Raw genomic sequence first — 21,770 nt, forward strand, 5'->3', positions numbered from 1 at the left:
TTTATTTTAATTGGAACATTTTTATGTAATTGATTATTAGCTTTTTTATGAACTCAAAAACCCGCTGCAGTTCCCCCACAAACCCCAATTTGGGAGAACCTGTTACAGTGTACAAGAAGTTGTTTAAAACCTTTTGAATGTACATTTACAATATTTTATTGAAAGTCATAATGAATTCAAAATTTAAACTTCTTGGAATTAATAGAATATTGTATTCATAATACTGTCACATAATAAACTTGTCACTCACATGAGATCACAGCAATAGCAAACCACAACAATCCGAATTTAATCCGACGAATTTAATACATAATGACTACCAAATATTTGTATTTCATCATTTGCAAGTTTCAAAATTATTTTTTTAATTTAAATTATTTTAATGCAGGATGACCTGTTGAATCCTGTATGCTAAAGTCGAAATTAAATGAATAGTATGTGTCTGAACTCCCAGCAGTCCCAAGTCAAACTCCACTGTCGTCTGAAGTATCCCATACCATAACCACATCAATTCATATTACCTGCAAATTAGCGAAGTTCTACTTCCAGGCGCTAGTACATTTGATCCAAATAGACTTTAAATGCCATTTCTGTTCCTATTAACCTACGGAGCGGCATGGCAGATATTTCCATGAGGGTGTGTGGATGAAAAACAGGGGGCTAATGGCTTAGTTGTGACAGGGCTTCTCATGATGATTTATGATTCTGTGTTTAACTTGATTACTCCACTGCTGACTCTGAATACTATTTCAATTAGTACACTGAAGGTCACATCGCCAAATCCCTCCATAATCTATTCCTATTAACACTAATGCAGGGAGTATCCATATCTGTTCACCCTTGTTGATTCAAATCATCCCTGTTCCTAACAGGAGGCTTGTTTACCAGTTTACTGGTTTAGACATATCCGAGATGGTAATTTTCAATTCTTAGCATATCATTAGCGCTCTCACTTTTGACACACTACCAGCATGGACATCTCAATAGAGCCCCTTGATATTTTAATACTTTTTAATTTGTCTTATGGAGTTAGTGTTAAAAAAAAAACTACTTTTTTAAATTAATATTTTATAGTCACCATGACTTGCCCTTTGCATTCCATTTTTCTTCTGCAATTTTTTGACAAATTTTCCAATGCTTAATCTGACAGTTTCATATCTTGTTTTCTTAAAGGGATAGTTCACCCAAAAGTTAAATTCATCATAATTTTGGAGATATTGTTTTTGCGTGTGTGTGTACAATTTGTGTGGACGCACAAACAAACTGCTGGTACTCGCTCTGGTAAACTCGCTCCTCCAGATCATTGGGGCCGAAGGATGTGTTTTTTTAGAGGTTTCTTAACTTTATTAAAAATTTCAGCTTTTTTACACCATCATTTTTTACAGCATTTAAGTTTGGAACGGTGAATAAAAGAATATTTGTTTTTTGAGTGTTGTTCTCAAGCAGTTTGTTTGAGACAAAGTTCTCCTCTACAGTTTAGCGATCCCTTAGTCGCCCATCATGTGGAAAAGCCACTTTTTAGAAAGTAAGATGAAAGTGCTGACATTGACACAGGATGATAGAGCCACATCGAGGATAGGTGAACCACTTTGGCAAAGTGACAACAATTTTCAAGATGATTTACTCTAACCATAACATTCTTCTGGCGAAGGGGCAACATTTCCAAAGTCTGATTTACCCCACTGACAGTTGCACAACTCCCGCAACAATGTTTCCAAGGCTACTAGCGAATGACAAGTGGTCATGTCTGTAGAGCCGTCCCCATTGCTTTGATTTATGGGCGGGTGATCCAATAAAAATGGCAATCAAATCAGCCCAACCACTTTACAGGTAGTAGGCTGTCTGATTAAGTTGTCGAAGGCATGGCTAGGGTTCAGAATGATTATTCAGAGGAACCGAAAAAGGGGTCCATTCCCACTGCCAACAAGGACACCATTCATCTCCCGCTGTGTTCTTACCACTCTGTGATACATATCCAAAATAACTGCACATCTACTGCTCACGTCCCCATACTGAAGGTTATTTGTTGTCTGAAGGACTCCTCTTGTCAAGATATGATGAATACCATGTACACAGACAGGGGAGCATCAAAACCCGGATTAGCCGGAAAACTCACTGATCTGTGAATAACCTAAAAAAAGAGAAGCTGAAGATTAGCGACGATGCTTTTAAGAATGATCCATCAAACTCAACTACCAGAGGAGTGCGAATGAATCATCCGCCTTGATTTTTGAACCCGCTTTCCGCTACTCCAGCGCCGTTGTGTAGCTCCGAGAATCCGTGGGAGAATGTTATTAAATAAGCGCTATTAATTTCCACCCAGATCATTTCTTATCTGGCCTTCAGAATGAATTATTCACACAATGATGTCACAGATTGCTGAATTAATCTTGAGTCTTTTATATTCAACCGTGTTGACCAGAAAGCCTAAAGCGATGTCAATGATTTAGCCCCTCATGAAAAAGAATGGTTAATGGAGAAAGGAAAATCCCTTAAGAGCAGTGTGACTTATTTTCTCTCATTCGCAATACAATAGAAGTAATGGCTACGTGTTAACCTACGGGAGAACGAAGGACAGTAGTATGAATAAAAGAGCATTTCCCCAACCGTGTGGGCTATTTTTCCCCCTCAGAAGTATGCTAACGCTACACATCCGTATGGTTTCCTGTCTTAATGCCCCTGCGGTATTCAACGATCACATGGCTGAATTAACACCCATTGTCTCATGATTTGCATTGGGGGAACGTGGAGGCTGGTGTGCTATTATTGCAGGCCTGCTTTCTTCTTGGTCCAGTGGGACGCAGGCAACAGGTAAAATAATCAATTTGAAATGTTTTTGCTACTCTCAAGAAATGACAGCATAGTTTCAGCCTGTTTACTGCATGTTTTAGGAAATCCATTGCAGGAAGTGCATTGGATCAAAGTCCGGGCAGCTGGTTTAGCCATTAGTGTGTGTGATAAGTCAAATGAAATCACCCTTATTGTTACATTGGAGTGACTTGTCTCAGTGTCTGACAGGAAAAAAGCAGGAAGAGGAAAATGGAGCTGATAGTTGGAGTTGCATGAGTAATAAAAAAAGGCCATGGGCAGCCCTCCAACTTCCAAACAGAACAATCGAGCAGAGAAGCTTTTGTGATAGCAACACAATCACCCCCAAGATATAATAGTCCTGTACGCAGAACAGACACAGGCAAATCTTTCTAGACATAAATCTAACCAGGGACCACAAACATGGCAATTATAACCGTACTTGGCTGTGATGTCTTTTTTGTTATTCCTTGGCAGTAATGTTTTTGTTTTTATAAAAGAAAAAAACCTGACAAGTTCTTGCTTTCTTAAAGGGATAGTTCAACCAAAAATGAAAATACTATTTGTCCTTACATTGATATTAAATGGGGTCCAATGTTGTTTTGTTGAAATATTATTTCATCGAAATCTTCAGCCAAATATGTTCTTTCGTTTTCCACAGAAAAAATAAAGTCATATAGGTTTGGAGCACTTGAGTGAATAGTTTAAATAATACTATTTTTGGGGGGTTAACATCCCTTTAAAATCTTTCTTTCAACAAGTTTTTGCCAGTTTAAACATTTATCTTGTTACAACCAATTTTATCTTGTTATAACCAATTCAAATCACCATTTTTTAGGCTAAAAACATTAAACAAATCTCCACCCTTTACAGTACACTTACTGTCAAGACTTTGCTATTCTTGAAGTAAAAAGGGGAATTCCTTGGATACTCAGTAAGTCTGTCTAAATAACATGCATGACACGGGAAATAACTATTCATTGATCTCTGTTTCCAGAAAGATCAATTTTATTCTTCCTTTGTTTTTCAAGTACAATGCTCCAAAGCCTCTTGCAGCTGGATATATCCTGTACACCAAAGAAGAAAATAGGTTATCAATCAGATGGTGTTGGTGCAAGCACATTGTGTTGTCCCGCACAATAGAGACAGCCTAAAGTGCTCTTGTTAGGCTGCTAGTCGCACATATTTTGTAGCTGAAGAAACGTAGATCACTGGACATATGGATGGGTGCCTGGCTGAAACAAATGCACACTGATTAAAATATGTTAAGATATGACATGTTTCCTCCTAAACCATCTTTTTGTGGCACCACACACTTACTTATTTCCCTTTTTATTACTTATTTCAGAGATTTAGTTGAACTAAATACAATAACTTCCTTAAAGAGCATAAAAATGTTCACTATGCATATTGCATAAACAGTACTTTTGACATTATACATAGTCTTCAAATCTACACTCAAGTGATGTTGCTTACAATTTATAGACTATACTAGTCTATGAGCTCTGCGTTTCTTTTTATTTCTCCTGCATATGTATTCTACGTTTCATTCCCATCACTTATTTTTCACTGCCAAAGTAGCATCACAGGGACTATGGATGTCCTTTCCCTCGTCCGGCAAAGTGACAGCGAGCGAAAGTGATACCTCAGGCTTTATCTCGCATCTGCCTGTTTAAGATTCATAGAAAAGGCTATCTGCCCTAATCAATATCTTCTTGAAATTTAAGTTGCATAATGCATCGCCTTCACTGGCATGATTTAAAACATCAGCACAAAGTATTCTTAATTTTATTGCCCGCTGTAAATTAAAATTAATGATGCTGACATCCATAATTAACAATGAAAAATGCAGATTCCTATAATTACTTTAGCCATAATATTGTTTTTCAACAAAGACTCAAGGTGCCGCGGCCCAGCTCCTCAACATTCAGCAGAACACAAAGAGACAGCTTCATTACATTTTATTTGCCATAGGAAACAAAAAGAAAAATGCTTTTTATTTGCTATAGAAAAAAAAGGAAAGCTAACAAAAATCCTCAGCTCATTTGGGATTCTTTCGCCATGCATAATTAAGCAAATTTGATTGGAATTAAGCATGACTTCTTTGGTTGAGTTTTAATGAATGCAAATCAGGCATCTACATCCCTAAGATTAATTTCAGCCAATTAAAAAACAAAGCTTATTGGAAAGTGTAAAAGTGTTCAAAGCTGGGTAGCAAAGCATTTTCCTCTGCTCGTCTCATCCTCATAACTTACACTCAGGAGATTTTTCCCCTCTGAACTTTGATCATTAGTGTAGAGTTGCAAGCAAGCCCTCTGAATTCAAATAGTGTAGAAAAAGCACAACATTCGAACCGCAAAGTCACTCCTGCACAACTCTTAACAACTTTGTACTATCACACACTCTGATACGATCATTAGTCGCCTGTATAGGCAGGGATCTTTTTTGAGAGATGACTACACAATGAAGGAATTCAATGCCATCTAAAGTAAAGTAAGGGATAATATACAGTCAGATGATCATTACTGAAATATAAACACTTTTAGGATACAATATCACATTGTTGAGGGTTATTTTGCTACATGTCTATACATGTGAGTGTGCATACGTGTATGTTTGTGTATGTATGTATGTACATATATATATATATATATATATATATATATATATATATATATATATATATATATACACACACATCACACACACACACACACACACACACACACACACACACACACACACACACACGTGATATATCTGCCAATTTACACATACAATACAGACACATACATAATACACATATCATTTGATGACATATTGATGAGTTAGAGTATTAGTATTGCAGACATACATAAAAACATTTTGTAGGTCAATTGTCAAATTTAATTACATGTGACAGTTTTTATGAATGATTTGCTCAGAAATTCTGTCTTTGTCTCAAGAATTAGGTCCAATATTTTTGCTTGATTTTTCAAAAAGAACTAACTTGCATAACTCCCGTTCAATGCATAAGTGAGACACGCTGCTGGGAATAAGTGGGTGATATTGGCCATTCTTTGAGGACAATGTGTATTTGAAGTGTATTTTAGGTTTTAAAATTTGTTTTCTTCTATAGCCACTCTTCATTTGGACCCTTCTCATTTCTCTCTATTTATATTGCTTTAACTTCAGAAATGCACTTAACGCTTGGCAGTGTATCTCCTATAAGCATTTTCTGCTCAAGCGTTTGTTTCACTGCCTGGTTACTGCCAAAGCAGTTTTACATTCCTGTTTTCTCCCCTGGGTGACTCTTTTGAAGCACTTAATCTTTTACAATTTTTACACACCTGCTAATGTTTCTCTATTTCCCATGTAGCCACTTAATAATTGAAGAAGCGAAGAAGACCTTTCACTCCGCGCAGGAGAACGCTCCTTCAAGCTCCCCGCAAGAAAACTCTGGTAAAACCTGATTATCTTGGTATAATCGGGCATGCCGACGTACACACTAATGATTTAAGGCAAGCAGGCACCTTCACCACTCGGGGCTGCGAAATGCTAATTCCCATCTTCCCCCGTCCCAGCATGGCATTCGACGAGAGTGTGTACATCGATTTGATCTCTCACATCAAAAGACAAACACTGATGCGAGTCAGCAGTTCCTCTGTCAATGTCATTCCTTGATGTGATTCTTTCCACGCACATCTTTATGGAGCCGAAGGATCGAGCTTTAAGCAATCACAACTATTGGCATATTTTTAAAAGGAGATTCATTGGCGTGGAGAAGGGGGGTGTTCCGTTGAACCTGCCTGCCTGGATGGAGATGCTCTGTGCTAGGATAGCGCTAATCCCATTGTCTTTACCTGTTATATGTTTCATTAACGTTGTCTTTCAGGATCAGGCTCCAGCAGTGCGGGGGAATAAGTTTGAATATGTGCACAAAAAACAGAATTCAATGGCAAGGTTCAAAGCAGCCTGCGAAAAGCCTTTATGTGTGCATTAATCATGCTAAAACACAAGCTGGTATGCTGGGTGCGTCGTGCTCCCTTTGCTTTGCTGGGTGACAGAAAGAATTAATATTTGGCCTCTGATGCTTTTTGTTTTGAAGGAATAAAGAAAGTAAAGAGAAGCATTATCTATTCAAGTAGCGCAGGGAATAGCGTACGCCAGGCTCCCTCTGTTCGAGCTGCTCCGTCTCATTTTGTCTAGAGAAGATCAGAGAGCCGAGGGCTCGCCGCTGCTGAGCGGGAAATGAGACTGAACTTAAAGTTTCGAATCCTCTTGGAGAGTTTTGTAGGGGTAACCAGACTTTTTTGAGTGCATTTGCATCACAGCTGGAAGGTGATACGCAAGCTTGCAAATAACGAAACAATGGAGCTGGATTCACCTATTGGTACATATTTTAGATTCGATTTTTAGTCTTTATTGAATTTTCTAAAACAAACAAACAAAAAATTAAGGTGAGACTTTAGAAATTCTATTAACTAGAAGTAACTTTACAACTAACTCTCGTTAGAGTATTAAGGTTGAGTGTTAAGGTTAGGGATAGTATAAGTTGACACGCAGTTGCACAGTTACTTGTAGTCAGTAGAATGTCTGTTGGGGAGCATCAAAATAAAGTGTTAGCAGATTTTAAGCAGACCGTCTAATACTCTCATGACTGGTTGTTGACATGTAGTTGCAAAGTTACTTATAGTTAGTAGAATTTTTAAAGTGAACTATCCAAATAGTGTTATACCAAATTTAAAGCTAATACAGCATTCATAGTTTTTTATGTATGCTAATAGCACAACACACACTAAATGCTTTATGAAGGGATTTTAGAACAGTGTTGGTAAGTAGGCTAAGTGTATAAAAAGTGATGCTGCTAATGTAACACTCGTTCAGCTGTTTTCAAAGTCCTGTAGCTTTTCCAGTAACAAGCTATTGTTTTTAAATGGCTTACTAAACTGAGGTATTAATCAAACATGCAGCTGAATGGTCCTCTATTTTTTCCTTATATAGCACTGGAAAGTCAGATGGTTCTTGTGAATCAGTTCATCCTAAATAAATCTCTCTCATGTAGTGTTCGAAAGTCTGATAGATTCAAGTTCATATTATTGTATAAAATTAACAAATAAAAAAAAAAATAACGATTCACGATATGTATGTGTGTGTGTGTGTATATATATATATATATATATATATATATACTCAACACTTATGAATAAATCTAAAGAATGATGACAATCAACAAATATAAAACGATGAGCTCTTAACACCACGACCACAACACAATAAATGACTAACAATAATGCCAAAACAACAACAAAAGTTGAAATAAAAGTCAGTAGATGGCGAAACAGTAATCCCATAATTTAGTCCTGCTGTGTATGAAAGTTTTGAAACTTAACATTTCAGCAATATTTTTCAATTTCAATGTTTTAGACAACTTTTGATTAGTGGGAAATACATTTGGGGGAATTCTGTTGGTCCAACACGTTCTTAATATTTGTGACTCAAAAGGTTCTGTAAACTGGAAAATACTTTTTTCCCCCAACAGTAGTAGTATATATTAATATACGAAAAAGACTCACTTTTTTCATATCCATGGTGAACAGGCTTTTTTCTTAATGCCTCAGGCTTTGTATCCTATTAGACAGAGCGTCATTACTAGGCCTTATGTTTCACTTTATGCACCAGAGACTACACATTCAAGTCCACTAGAGCAAACCCCGGCCTTTGAAAGCGCTTGAACCATGTCAATATGAAACCACGGTGCTCATACATTTGTAACACTACAGTCGCAGATCTTCTATTGGTGCAAAACGTTCTTTCCACATCACCGGGGAAAGTATGTGTCCCTTTTATTTCTGTGCATAATGACATAACAGATGCTTATTATTCAGAGGGAGAAATCAGTGAAAGGCTATTGAGTCCGTTTGTTTAAGGCCTCAGTAAAAGTGGAATAATTTGCAAAGTCTTTGAGAATCAACACAATCAGCAGTGGCTTTAATAGCATTTTAATTAATCTTCCTCAAATTGCGTGCGAGCGTTTAAAAAGAGCCCACTTGCCGCTGGATCTTCTGGGTGTTATATTGTGTGCATGAGAGATGCAGCTATGTGATGGGAAACCCAGGGGACACGCGAGAGGACAATGCAGGCTCTCTGGAGGATTTGATGCTGCCGAAATGAATGTGAATGCATAAAAGAAAACTCGGCAACAACATGTCTTGTGTGCCTTTTGTACACGGGGAGAAAAATAAATCAGCACAGATTATGTCCACATTCTTGGTTTAATCATAAATAGGTTACTTCTTCGTTATGCTTGTGTGATTTCCTTGCTAGATACCTGCTAGTTAGAAATGTTATTCATGTTTTTATATGCACCACAAAGAGAAAAGTTACCGGAATGTTTTTATGAGATGTGCTTTCTAGTCTGCACTAAACAAAAGCAGATACATGCAACGTGAGCGTCCACCATACGCTCTGTCGGCCCAGGCTACACCCCTCCATTTGCTGCTCGCCTGCTTTTCCTGTTTGGTCTACTTTCTTTGGTTTGTCCCTTATCTTTTCATCAGTCATTCCTCCTGCTTGATACAACGTTTGGCTCTGCCTTGTGTTGTTTAGCACCCTTTCTTTTCTACCCCCTCTCTCTGTGAAAGACACTTTGTCCTCCTGTGCTAAAGTTTAGAAGCGAGGGAGAAATGTCTTGGCAACACTTTTTGGTTTTGCTTCCGTTACACCTGGATGTGTCCCAGACTTCGCCTTCAGGGAGATCTTCTCCTGAACCGAAGTTGCCTTTTGTTTATTCAAACAATAGATGAGTAGTCAGAATGACAGTTGTCAATGTTATTTTGATAAAATGTTGTGAAAATTGTACAAATACAATTATTTATAATGTGGAACTACGGTAACACTTTAGTTTAGGGTCCAATTCTCACTATTAACTAAATTGTAAAAAAAAAAAATGAAGTAGCCTACAATTAACTTAAATTACATTAAACTGACTTTAAATTTTTTTTAAATCTTGTATAACTTAAAAAAAGTTAAAAAACTGCTTTAATTAAAAACTTATTTTTAAAGTTAAAGCAATGTAAAAACATGTTGTCATAACTTATTTGTCATCAAAAAACATTTTACAGTGTGGTTGCATGCATATTACTAGGATATTGACCTTTTATTAGTACTTATAAAGCACATATTAATGCCTTATTCTGCATGACTATATTCTACATTCTTTAGTCCATACCTATTTTAAAAACTATTAATAAGCAGTAATTGGGAGTCTATTGAGGCAAATAGTTAGTTAAAAGTCAGAACTGCTAAAAATGTAAATCTTACTATATATTTATATATAGTATTTATTTATAACATGGAATTGCTTACTAGATGCATGTCAGAACTGTCATTCAGAAGAGTTTTGATAAAATATTGTGAGAAATAAACTTGGAATATTTTGGAAATTACCTTAAATTATTACAGAATAAATTATTATACATTAAATTATACTGTAGGTATGCCACATAAATGGGTAAGAGGAGGCTTTTAATATTATTTTTATTGGTTTTAGCCTTTACATCGTGTCTTTTACTTTTTGTGTATACTGTACTGTTTTTGATTAACATTTACTTTGTATTTTTTTTATAACTTTTAGTATTTTAATAGCTTTTTAATGATCCTGTCCTCTGTTTTTCCCTTTGAGGAGGTTACTGCAGGAAGTCAAAAGTGTATCTGAGTTTTCCATCTTCAATCCCTGTAGAGGTCACTGTTGCTTGGCACAGCTGAACAACATTTGAAGCTCAAAAGGAAGGTAATTAGATCCAGCATTATCTGATATTCACACATGCAGTTACAATTTCACAAAATAATGTTGATTACTCAAATAACTTGATCCCAGTATAGTTTAAACAAGTAAGCAACTAGTGTTGTTTCAGAATGACCTGCATGAACACCTTGAATCATCTAAACAAGCATCAGGAGATATTTTATATTTGTAAGATCAGTTTATTTGTGTAAGGGCTCTATGATGGTATAATTGAATTCCTTGATATGTATGTTTTGCAAAATGATTACAGGCTGTAATTAAGGGTGGGGCTTTGTTATGAAGCTCTGAAACGAGAGATATTAATTTGCTCTCTTCTCCACATTTGTTTGTGGCATTCTGAAATCCACACTCACACACACACACACACACACACACACACACACACACACACACACACACACACACACACACACACACACACACACACACACACACACACACACACACACACACACACACACACACACACACACACACAGTGTGGGGAACATGTCTGAATCAACTCTAAATCATATTTATCGCTAGGAACACACATCCAGATGGCAGACTCTTAACTAAGCTTGGATTAATGGGAGGACGGGCAAGAACTGCATTAAACTCTTCTTAAGGACCTTTGAAGAACAACATTGCTAATCGCTCATAAGGACGCTGTAGAACATGTTTGTTGGGTAAAAATAAACAAATTATGCTTTGTTTGGAAACACATTGCTAGCTTCAGCTGGCATTTCCGATAGATATCCTTAAACCAATATGTATGTGCATGTGTTTACGGTGAAATGCAGATGGCCTGCCCACATAAGCCCTTAGTTAGGATTCTGTTTAAGTGTTCAAATCAATTCTAAGCAAATAACGTGGAAACCTTTGTGTAAGCACTTTTTACACTCTTAATTCTCCCTTGTTAAATTAGCCTCAGTGTTGGAATGATGGGACAACAGATGAAGAAGAAACCTGAGCGTGCTGAAAATTTGACATGATGAAACAAACCAATCCGTTCTCAGTTTCACCAGATAGTCTCTTAAATGTCCAAAACAACTTAATTTATGAAATAAACTATATATAGTCTATCATTTTATAAAGATGGTCATGTAGGCTATTAATACAGATCTGATGTGTTTACAGTACTTATGTTGTGCAAAGTTTGACTATCTACAGTATTGTGAATTCATGAATTAATCAAGCAGTTTTTATCTAAGATAGATGTATCATTATGCACTGATAATTCCACATAGAAAACGTGTCTGGCGGTGTTTGCTTTGCCTTGGCGAGGGTTTCTCTATGCTACCCCAGTTGATTTCCACATCTAAAAGGACAGGGCATCTCATTTCTTGTCACTGTGTCCCAAATTCCTAAAGGTACAATTAGCATTTTGTCTGACAAAATGTTGAAAGGTTCATAGATTGATATTTGCAAAAATGCAGCAAGATGCTCTTTTTTTTCCAGAATGCAAATTTTGACATTTATTAACTTTTATTCCGGATCTGTTTATGGATTGTAAAAGTCTGCATACATTTAACGAGAATCAAGCGAAATTACAATGTTTACACAGTTGCTGTCCGATGCGCAAAGTGCGTAATTTATCGCGGAGGCAGTGAAATTTTTACTGTCCTTGATTTATGTCTTCTATGGCATTTCTAATGAGAGGGAGCGGTGTTTCATTGAAGAACAGTGCAGGAAACTACATTTATTGCAGACCTTTTTTTTTCTCAGGGGTGCTTTTCCCCTGTGAAATAATGTCAGCACTTTCCCACCTTCAAAGTCCTTTTGTTTTTCTCAATCTATTAACAATTCTAATTGTACAGCAGTTGTTAAGCAAGCATGGTAAATAAGGCAGGAAACGCATTATTTCCCTTTAGTGCAGATTAGCACTGCGACTATGCTGAAACACTTTAGTGAACACTTAAGACACGAAACTGAAATGCACGCTTCTGTTTTGCTTTGCAGTGCGGTGAGCTTTGTGACGTTTAAGTGTCATTTCTGTGAGAAACAACTACCTCATTCTGTCCACATATCTGTTAATGAACATATCCGTGCTCTGGAATCTTCAAAAGGGATGCAATCACTTTAAGTTTGATTAAAGTGATACATATAAGGCTGGCTGTTTTCTTTGGGCATTTCAGCTAATTAAATAGCTTTGTATGGCATCGACTGCTTTTCTTAGACACAACACCCCAGTTCAACTTTGCTGGTCTGGATGGCCATATCTTAATTGGGGATCATTTCGCAAATGTGGTTCAATTTCCTTTACAAGACCGTTACTGTTAACTGCTATTTTTAAAGCCAATAACAACGTCAAAGCTCGGGATGATTAAAGCAATTAAAGTTTCCCTTTGTTTTCTGAATACAGTGCGATAGGCGGCCGTGTTTGTATAACATTTATTAAACATTTACTAAATGGAATTGAATCTGTCATCGCAGAACTTTTTCGAGACAATTACTTTTTTGTGTGGCGAGCACGCTTTCGTTCAGGGAATGTTTTGCAGCTTATTTCCCTGATTAGCCTTGCGATTTTAATCAAACTTTACCCTTAAATCTACACACAGTGAGAAGAACTTGTGTGTAATTTCAGCACCAGACTTTACCCAATTAGCATACTACATTTTCTCCATTAGATAAACTGCCTTTTGAGATCTGACTGGTTTAATCTGTTTAATGTGCGTGTAAACTATAATCTCTCAATTCGGCAGATTCCCTTAAGGACATTATTCACATACTCTTCGTTTTTGAAATGCATGATCTAGCACTGCTCTTAAAATCAGAATTAAATGCTGATTAGAAGCCGGGTATTTCGCAGAGTTTATCCTTCCTGGTCAGAGGGAGGGAGTAGAGTTACGTACAAGTAATCACAAGTTTAAAAGTGTTTCATAACCAGACGTGTTGTTCGCATCACATCGGTGTCACATACAGATGTTTCCAATCAGTGGATGTGCAGAGAACATTGTAGAAAAAAATTCAGGCAAATGTCAGCTGTAATCATTTCCTTAGACCTCTGTGCCACATGCAGTGAATGCTGGGAAGGCTTAGCATTCTAACAGATCAAAACAAATGGACCATACCGATCAGTATTTGGGCTATTGTAACGAGCATAAAATGACACCAAGGGTTTTGGATGCACAATATGTTTCTTTATAGGATGCAAATGTATTGAGTAATGCAACCGATGGCTGAACGTTGGGTTCGATATGTACCGCCGATTCTGACTAGAATGAGTCTTTGTGCGGGTTCCTTTTGAAGTCACTTCATTGATTACCTCAACCCTCAAGGAAATGGCTCATGCATCTCATGTACATTATAACAAATGTTCTCTTTGCATTACAATTGAATTGTGATTGTTATGTTCAATCAATGGGAAAGGTCAAAGGATCGCCACTGCCAGCAATTTAATGGAGAAGTCGATGGAGATTCATTTTAATCACTGTGGCTGTTGCCGAACGAGCACAACAGGCCCTGTGAATGGCACGGTAATTACTACTGTTTATACAGGTTTACCTTCCAATTTAGATATCCACAAATCTCTTGCCTGATATAAAAGTCTGTGCGGCTTTAAACAGGGTACGGGGCACCGCAGAGTAATTGTGCGGCTATCAAGCGGCTTCTTTTGAAAAAATGAAATTAGCTCTCTTTTAAAGACTGATATCACCAGAGGGGCAGTATTTTACATACGGTTGGATGTTTTGCCAGCTCAGCTCACAAGACACTCGGCTGGCATCTTTCCAAGTGAATCCTGAGATCTGCAGATATATATATATATATATATATATATAGAGAGAGAGAGAGAGAGAGAGAGAGAGAGAGAGAGAGAGAGAGAGAGAGAGAGAGAGAGAGAGAGAGAGAGAGAGAGAGAGAGAGAGAGAGATGGATGGCATCATCATAACAACCGCACAAATGGATATGAGCATCAGAACAGCTTGTCATCTGATAATTATTTCATGACAGCATATCTCTATAATGCACATAATGAACCGCTGCGTTCCAAGTTTATGCTAGGAAGCTTTCTCTCTCTCTCTCTCTCTCTCTCTCTCTCTATATATATATATATATATATATATATGTTTGTGTGTGTGTATAACAGTAATATTTTTTTACAATTTAAAAAAAAACTGATTTCGAATTGAATATATTTAAAAATGCAATTTATTCCTGTGTTGGCAAAGCTGAATTTTCAGCATCATTACTCCAGTCTTCAGTCTCACATAATCCTTCAGAAATCATTCTAATATGCTGATTTGTTGCTCAAGAAACATTTATTATTGTTATCAATGTTGAAAACAGTTGTGTGCCATAATTTTTAGGATTCTTTGGTGCATAGAAAGTCCAAAAGAGCAGCATTGTACACAACTGTTTTCACATTGTCATTAAAAAGCGTCCATTTCTTTTAATGTTTGTTCAAAAGAAGTTATTTGAAGCTTTGATAGATAAATTCCACAGAACAAAGAGTGCAACTGACATTTGTTAAATCTTTTTTATTAATAAAGTATATTTCTGTTAAGAGGGGTTTTATTCATCTTTTACTGATAAATGAGACTCACTTGAAATTAAATGGATTAACTGTGTGAATCTTACAAGTAAAAAATAAAAAATCTATTTAATTAATAACCTGTGTTAACCATTAACTTTGAGACTACTATTTTATTGAGTATTTATATAAACTCCTTACAGGAACTTAATTCAGATGCAGCTATACAGACTTTTATCATTTCAGATTCCATACATTCTGTAAACAATAAAATCTACATTCCGTTACGAGGTCCCTTCACAATTTGTATTGACATGCAACATCCCAATCAGCGACTAAAAATATTTACTTTGATTATGTCTCTGAAGGTCATACCTGATTTGCACAGGAAATGCTTTATGGAAATGAGCCGGCTAGAAGATCTGTAGTTTTATTAGAGCACATTTGGTCACTGGTTACTTTTCCGATCTCATCTGTAATGTGAACACAACAAAGAGGGCCATAGTTTCGCTTTGTGAAATCTTCTGACGGCAGTGAACTCAGTAAATTCCAGTCTGGGGAGAAACTCATTCTCATTAAGCAAAGAAAGTGTGCTATCATTCTCACAACATCTAATTTAATGACAGTCCCAAACTGCCTGTCATAAAGTTTTCCTTTAGACGTCTACTAAATGAGGGGGCTATAATTGGGCGTCTCTGTGTGTTAACCCTGTTCTTTGTGTACCTACATAACACGTCATTTCTTTAAAGAAAGGCAGCTTTTCTATTTCAGATAGACCAATATATATATATTATATATATATATATATATATATATTTTTTTTTTTTTTTTTTTACTTGTCATTTCTGTTTTACAGGTTTATCAATGCAGAATCTCTCCAATCCCCGCATCTCTCTCACTGACCCAGAAGGTGGGTGACGTTGAGGGTCGACACTTTTAGCTGATGGTAGAGCTGACTGTGACCACTCTGTCATCTGCCCTCTGCCATGGTGTGTGTGTGTGTGTGTGTGTGTGTGGGTGTGTGTGTGTGTGGCGGGGGGCGTCTCTGGATGGATGGGGTCAATGGCATGCGACCTTGAGGAGACAAATATTCAAAATCAATAAGTATTTGTCTCACTCTGCACTCTGTTTGTCTGAGCAGCATTTTAAGCTGCATCCTCCCCCCAAAAACAGAACAATGTGAGTAATGAACGTGAGTCAGAAGACAGACGTACCACACTTTCAGATGTACCCAAATATTTACTGCATTAAAGTCATGTTTATTCATCAGATGAGTCAGTGAGCAGATTTGCATTTAGTGGAATCTGCCAATATGTTGCAATGTGATGACGGCTGTTTCCATTTGTACCAGGTACGCCCATTTTATGCAATTAAAGTTATTTATCTCCCTTTTCAAAGTTCATCAATTATGTTGAAATACTCTTAATGTCCATAAGGGGGATGATGTATGATTGGTGTAATTATTTCTTATTCACCATGCTTTCTAAAGCATATCAATTTTGTTAATACCATGTAATTAAAACATGTCAGAGCACTACAAGTTGCGAGCTGTATTAATGACTGTGAAAATTATTTTAATTAAATAGCCAATTATAGAAAAATCCTAACCATGAGAATTGACATTTAAATGAATTTAATTTAAATTGCTTTTCAACATTGTTTTATCAAAGCCTTATAGGCTGAATAAATTATTATATCAAACAATATACAGTGCCATTGATCATACGCAAGTCATATCATAGTTCTACTTTTAAACACTGGTACATTAGCTTTATGGTGATTCATAAAGATGGAGGGAAACTCTGTGCACCCACTTTATTCCCAGATGCCTCTCGATTCGTTAGTCTTGTAGCCGGAGTGCTGAGGATTAGGAAAGAAAGTAGATGTACTGTTGTCAGCTTGTTTGATGGTTCATGTATGTCTGATGTTTGCTTTGTGTTCCCTGTAACAAATACCATAAACAAAGTGGAGTTAGTCATCAGCACTGCAACGCCATCAAACCCTTGTGCGTGTGGTCTTGCGATGGGCCTTTCCTCATTAGCGATGTCATGTCATCCCCCAGCAGTCATCATGGGCCTCTGATATCATATAAACACATGGAAGAAACACATACATCTCGTTGACTAACTTCAAGCTCTATTTGGAAACCATTTAAATGTCATTTTCAAAAAAAGTATAGAAACAAAGAACACCATTTATACTCCTTCAGAAGATAATTGAGCATTTTATCCAATCCGATCAAACAGTCAGATTGTTTTAATTTGTGGTAGCATTTATGGTAGCATTTATGACATCCATTCGCCTTCCTGATGGATCCTTTTCAAGCACTAACAGTGTAAATGCCAATGTTGTTAACGCATTGGTATTCTGTAATTACACTTTTCCCTTATGGAAGGAACATCTTGAATCAGTAAGGGCTTTTGATGGTTAAATAGATAAATATATGTTTAATATTTAATATGAAACGACCTAAAAAAATTAAAATAAATAAATATATATATATATATACACACACACGTATAACATTTAATTTTTTACCATTAGTTACATGCTTCTAAAGTTTTTATTAATTTCAACATTTACTAATACATTATTACAATCAAAAGTTGTTATCTGTTAATATGATTTAAAGGACCTGAACTAACATGAACAAATAATGAACAATTGTATTTTTGATCAACTTAAGAAAGGTTAATATATATATATATATATACAGGTCCTTCTCAAAAAATTAGCATATTGTGATAAAGTTCATTATTTTCCATAATGTAATGATAAAAATTAAACTTTCATACATTTTAGATTCATTGCACACCAACTGAAATATCAGGTCTTTTATTGTTTTAATACTGATGATTTAGGCATACAGCTCATGAAAACCCAAAATTCCTGTCTCAAAAAATTAGCATATCATGAAAAGGGTCTCTAAACAAGCTATTAACCTAATCATCTGAATCAACTAATTAACTCTAAACACCTACAAAAGATTCTTGAGGCTTTTAAAAACTCCCAGCCTGTTTCATTACTCAAAACCGCAATCATGGGTAAGACTGCCGACCTGACTGCTGTCCAGAAGGCCATCATTGACACCCTCAAGCAAGAGGGTAAGACAGAAAGAAATTTCTGAACAAATAGGCTGTTCCCAGAGTGCTGTATCAAGGCACCTCAGTGGGAAGTCTGTGGGAAGGAAAAAGTGTGGCAAAAAACACTGCACAACGAGAAGAGGTGACCGGACCCTGAGGAAGATTGTGGAGAAGGACCGATTCCAGACCTTGGGGGACCTGCGGAAGCAGTGGACTGAGTCAGGAGTAGAAACATCCAGAGCCACAGTGCACAGGCGTGTGCAGGAAATGGGCTACAGGTGCCGCATTCCCCAGGTCAAGCCACTTTTGAACCAGAAACAGCGGCAGAAGCGCCTGACCTGGGCTACAGAGAAGCAGCACTGGACTGTTGCTCAGTTTTGCATGTCATTCGGAAATCAAGGTGCCAGAGTCTGGAGGAAGACTGGGGAGAAGGAAATGCCAAAATGCCTGAAGTCCAGTGTCAAGTACCCACAGTCAGTGATGGTCTGGGGTGCCATGTCAACTGCTGGTGTTGGTCCACTGTGTTTTATCAAGGGCAGGGTCAATGCAGCTAGCTATCAGGAGATTTTGGAGCACTTCATGCTTCCATCTGCTGAAAAGCTTTATGGAGATGAATATTTCATTTTTCAGCACGACCTGGCACCTGCTCACAGTGCCAAAACCACTGGTAAATGGTTTACTGACCATGGTATTACTGTGCTCAATTGGCCTGCCAACTCTCCTGACCTGAACCCCATAGAGAATCTGTGGGATATTGTGAAGAGAAAGTTGAGAGACGCAAGACCCAACACTCTGGATGAGCTTATGGCCGCTATCGAAGCATCCTGGGCCTCCATAACACCTCAGCAGTGCCACAGGCTGATTGCCTCCATGCCACGCCGCATTGAAGCAGTCATTTCTGCAAAAGGATTCCCGACCAAGTATTGAGTGCATAACTGAACATAATTATTTGAAGGTTGACTTTTTTTTTTGTATTAAAAACACTTCTTTTATTGGTCGGATGAAATATGCTAATTTTTTGAGATAGGAATTTTGGGTTTTCATGAGCTGTATGCCAAAATCATCAGTATTAAAACAATAAAAGACCTGAAATATTTCAGTTGGTGTGCAATGAATCTAAAATATATGAAAGTTTAATTTGTATCATTACATTATGGAAAATAATGAACTTTATCACAATATGCTAATTTTTTGAGAAGGACCTGTATATATATATATATATATATATATATATATATATATATATATATATATATATATATATATATATATATATATATATATATATATATACTGTAACAAATGTATTGCTCGTTTTTAGTTAATGCTAACATTAACTAATGGGACTTTATTGTGTTTTAAGTGAGAGAATAGATTAAGTATGACTGTCTAATTGAGGTGGACATGCTATTTCTATACTGTTGACCTTAAAGTGGAGTTAATTAAACAGTTTAACATTTCGTTCTCAGCTGTTTCAAGCTGTTCTTTGTTGTATGTAACCTCTTGATTATTGTTGGCTTGTACTTCTCTCAGGTGGACATTATCATGTAGCATTCCTCTCAGTCCTGGCTGATTGTAGACTGAACATAGCTTCTTCTAAAGCACGAGATTGAGAATTCTTGCCGGGATGCTTGCATTTACCCAATACATAAAGATTGCAGACATTGTTAATTTACCCAATAAAACTTAATTGAACATTTGATGGTTAGAATGCATTGAACAACTTTCTCTGCATTGTGCATCCTGCTGTTTGTCTATTGAAAGACTGTTGTTCTAATGGGAGTTTGATTCATCAGGCCCACCCAGCTTGTTAAGAGACTCTGAATCGGAGACATCATAGAGGTCCTGTGGCGTTTGTGGATGCCTTTTTGTCTTATCATCATTCTTCTCTTAACGAATGTCTGCAAGCAGTTCTTTGTGTAGAATTTTATGGCCATCATTTGCAGTTAACCCCATGCTAACATGAAAAATTGTTGGCAAACTATCATGACATTCATTGTTTTTAATGAAATCTTAATATGATGCATATTTAAGCAAAGGTTAGCAACATAAAGGGCAACTTTGTCTGGCTATGAATTTTAAGCGGATATTGATTTTTACACTACATGCTACCTCTGTGCCTGAATGACAATTCTGAAATGGCATTCTGCTTATCTTAAAGCAGATCAAATCAGACTAACTTGAACTTCTAAGTTAACTCGGATAGATAGGGTTCTGACAGTGTAAATTTCCTCATAGTTTTCTCTTGGTTTAGGAGAGTTCTATATGAATCGTGGTTTTTGAAGAAATACTTATCCGAAGTTGTAAAATGAGACGTGTGAGAAAAAACAGAAGGCTATTATAAACTTTGGGGGTCTTTTAATTTTTAGAAATATGTCAAGAGTGTATAGGGGAGTGTTATAACACTTTTTGTTTCAACATCTGTAACACCCCCCCCCCCCCCCCCCCCATATTAAATTTTAAGACGCATAATATTCCCATAAATTACAAATTAACTGTTCTGGTTTGTACAGTAACACATATCAATTTTATATCAAAATGCTATAGGAAATGTATTTAAATTTTTTTTTAAACATATTTAAAATTTAAATTCAAATTGGAAAACAACTATAGAAAAGCACAAGCTATAATCTAAAAAAACGTGTTATTTTTATGTGGGCTACACACTGACCTTTTTATGCACATTTGTAGGTTCAGTGAAATTACCTGGAAAGTGTTACAGCCTCTCTTGTTAGCTCACACATGATCTTTGTAGAATTTGTTTTTTACATGTAAGGCTTGTGTGGATGACATACCATATATAAATTATAACAAGATAATCTGCTATTTCAGATGATGGGCTGCAAGTTCTGTCATGTAACATGCATTAACCTGACTGCATATCAAATTAATCCAGATGTGATGCTTTAGTTTACATACTTTTTTTTGGTCCTGTAAATTCTCTTCTCTTTACAGTAGCCTAAATGGTGGTGCTCATGTTTGAAGTAATTTCACCCCTGTAGCTCGTTTCTAATTGGATAAACTGATGGCGTTACAACTCCCCTTTCTCCCCTCCAGTAACTCACCTTAAGTTGTGATACTGTTAAATGCACAGTACTTTCTGCATCTATTCTTTCATTATTTGTCATACAGTGATAATAACTGTCATTAATATCAATAACACGCATATTTATAATGTTTAACAGATCATTTTATAAAAAGCTATTTTTTCTTTAGGCTATTTTCCATAAATATTTCCCAAATTATTAATGAAAGTAATTATAATGTTTACCTTTAAATTTGCTTTTCTCACTCAAAAATAATGACAACTTCAAGTAAAACAATGAACCATAAGAAGCAGAGGAGCACGGAGTATAAAGTTGAGTTTCAGAGAACATTCCTAGAAGAGGCGCAGGTTTCATCCGAGTTTACGACGGTTGTTAGTAAACGCTGGAAACGTTCCGAACGCTGTTCCACTAGGGTCGAATTAGATTGTGCTCCGTTTCAAAGGGTTGATAGTGGCTCCTCCCTCTCTGTACCTTGTGACAACAACAACTCATCCACAGAGCAGAGGCACACTTTTCTGCTCATTTTCTTCCTGTCATTCTCTCTCAATCTTTCTCAGAGCCCTAATTTCAGCACGGCACCTCTCCACATCCAT

The 21,770-nt window shown here is 36.6% G+C and overlaps 2 long non-coding RNA genes across 3 annotated transcripts; one reads left to right on the forward strand and one right to left on the reverse strand.

The window, feature by feature from the left end:
* Nucleotides 1–10,469: 10,469 nt before the first annotated feature.
* Nucleotides 10,470–16,444, forward strand: LOC143723341 (uncharacterized). The gene is made up of 2 exons (XR_013197089.1): nt 10,470–10,579; nt 15,904–16,444. It is a non-coding gene; the product is annotated as an uncharacterized LOC143723341 (long non-coding RNA).
* Nucleotides 15,289–21,721, reverse strand: LOC143723339 (uncharacterized). Of its 2 annotated transcripts, XR_013197086.1 has the most exons (4): nt 21,402–21,721; nt 16,862–16,989; nt 15,951–16,121; nt 15,289–15,520 (listed from the first exon to the last, which is right to left on the reverse strand). It is a non-coding gene; the product is annotated as an uncharacterized LOC143723339 (long non-coding RNA). The 2 variants fall into 2 exon arrangements; XR_013197085.1 differs by lacking the exon at nt 21,402–21,721 and having other exon boundaries at nt 16,862–17,461.
* Nucleotides 21,722–21,770: the final 49 nt, after the last annotated feature.

This window comes from Siphateles boraxobius, unplaced genomic scaffold (genome assembly GCF_051911475.1).
Source record: "Siphateles boraxobius isolate OS27281-9 unplaced genomic scaffold, OSU_SipBor_1 7, whole genome shotgun sequence".
Taxonomy (NCBI): domain Eukaryota; kingdom Metazoa; phylum Chordata; class Actinopteri; order Cypriniformes; family Leuciscidae; genus Siphateles; species Siphateles boraxobius.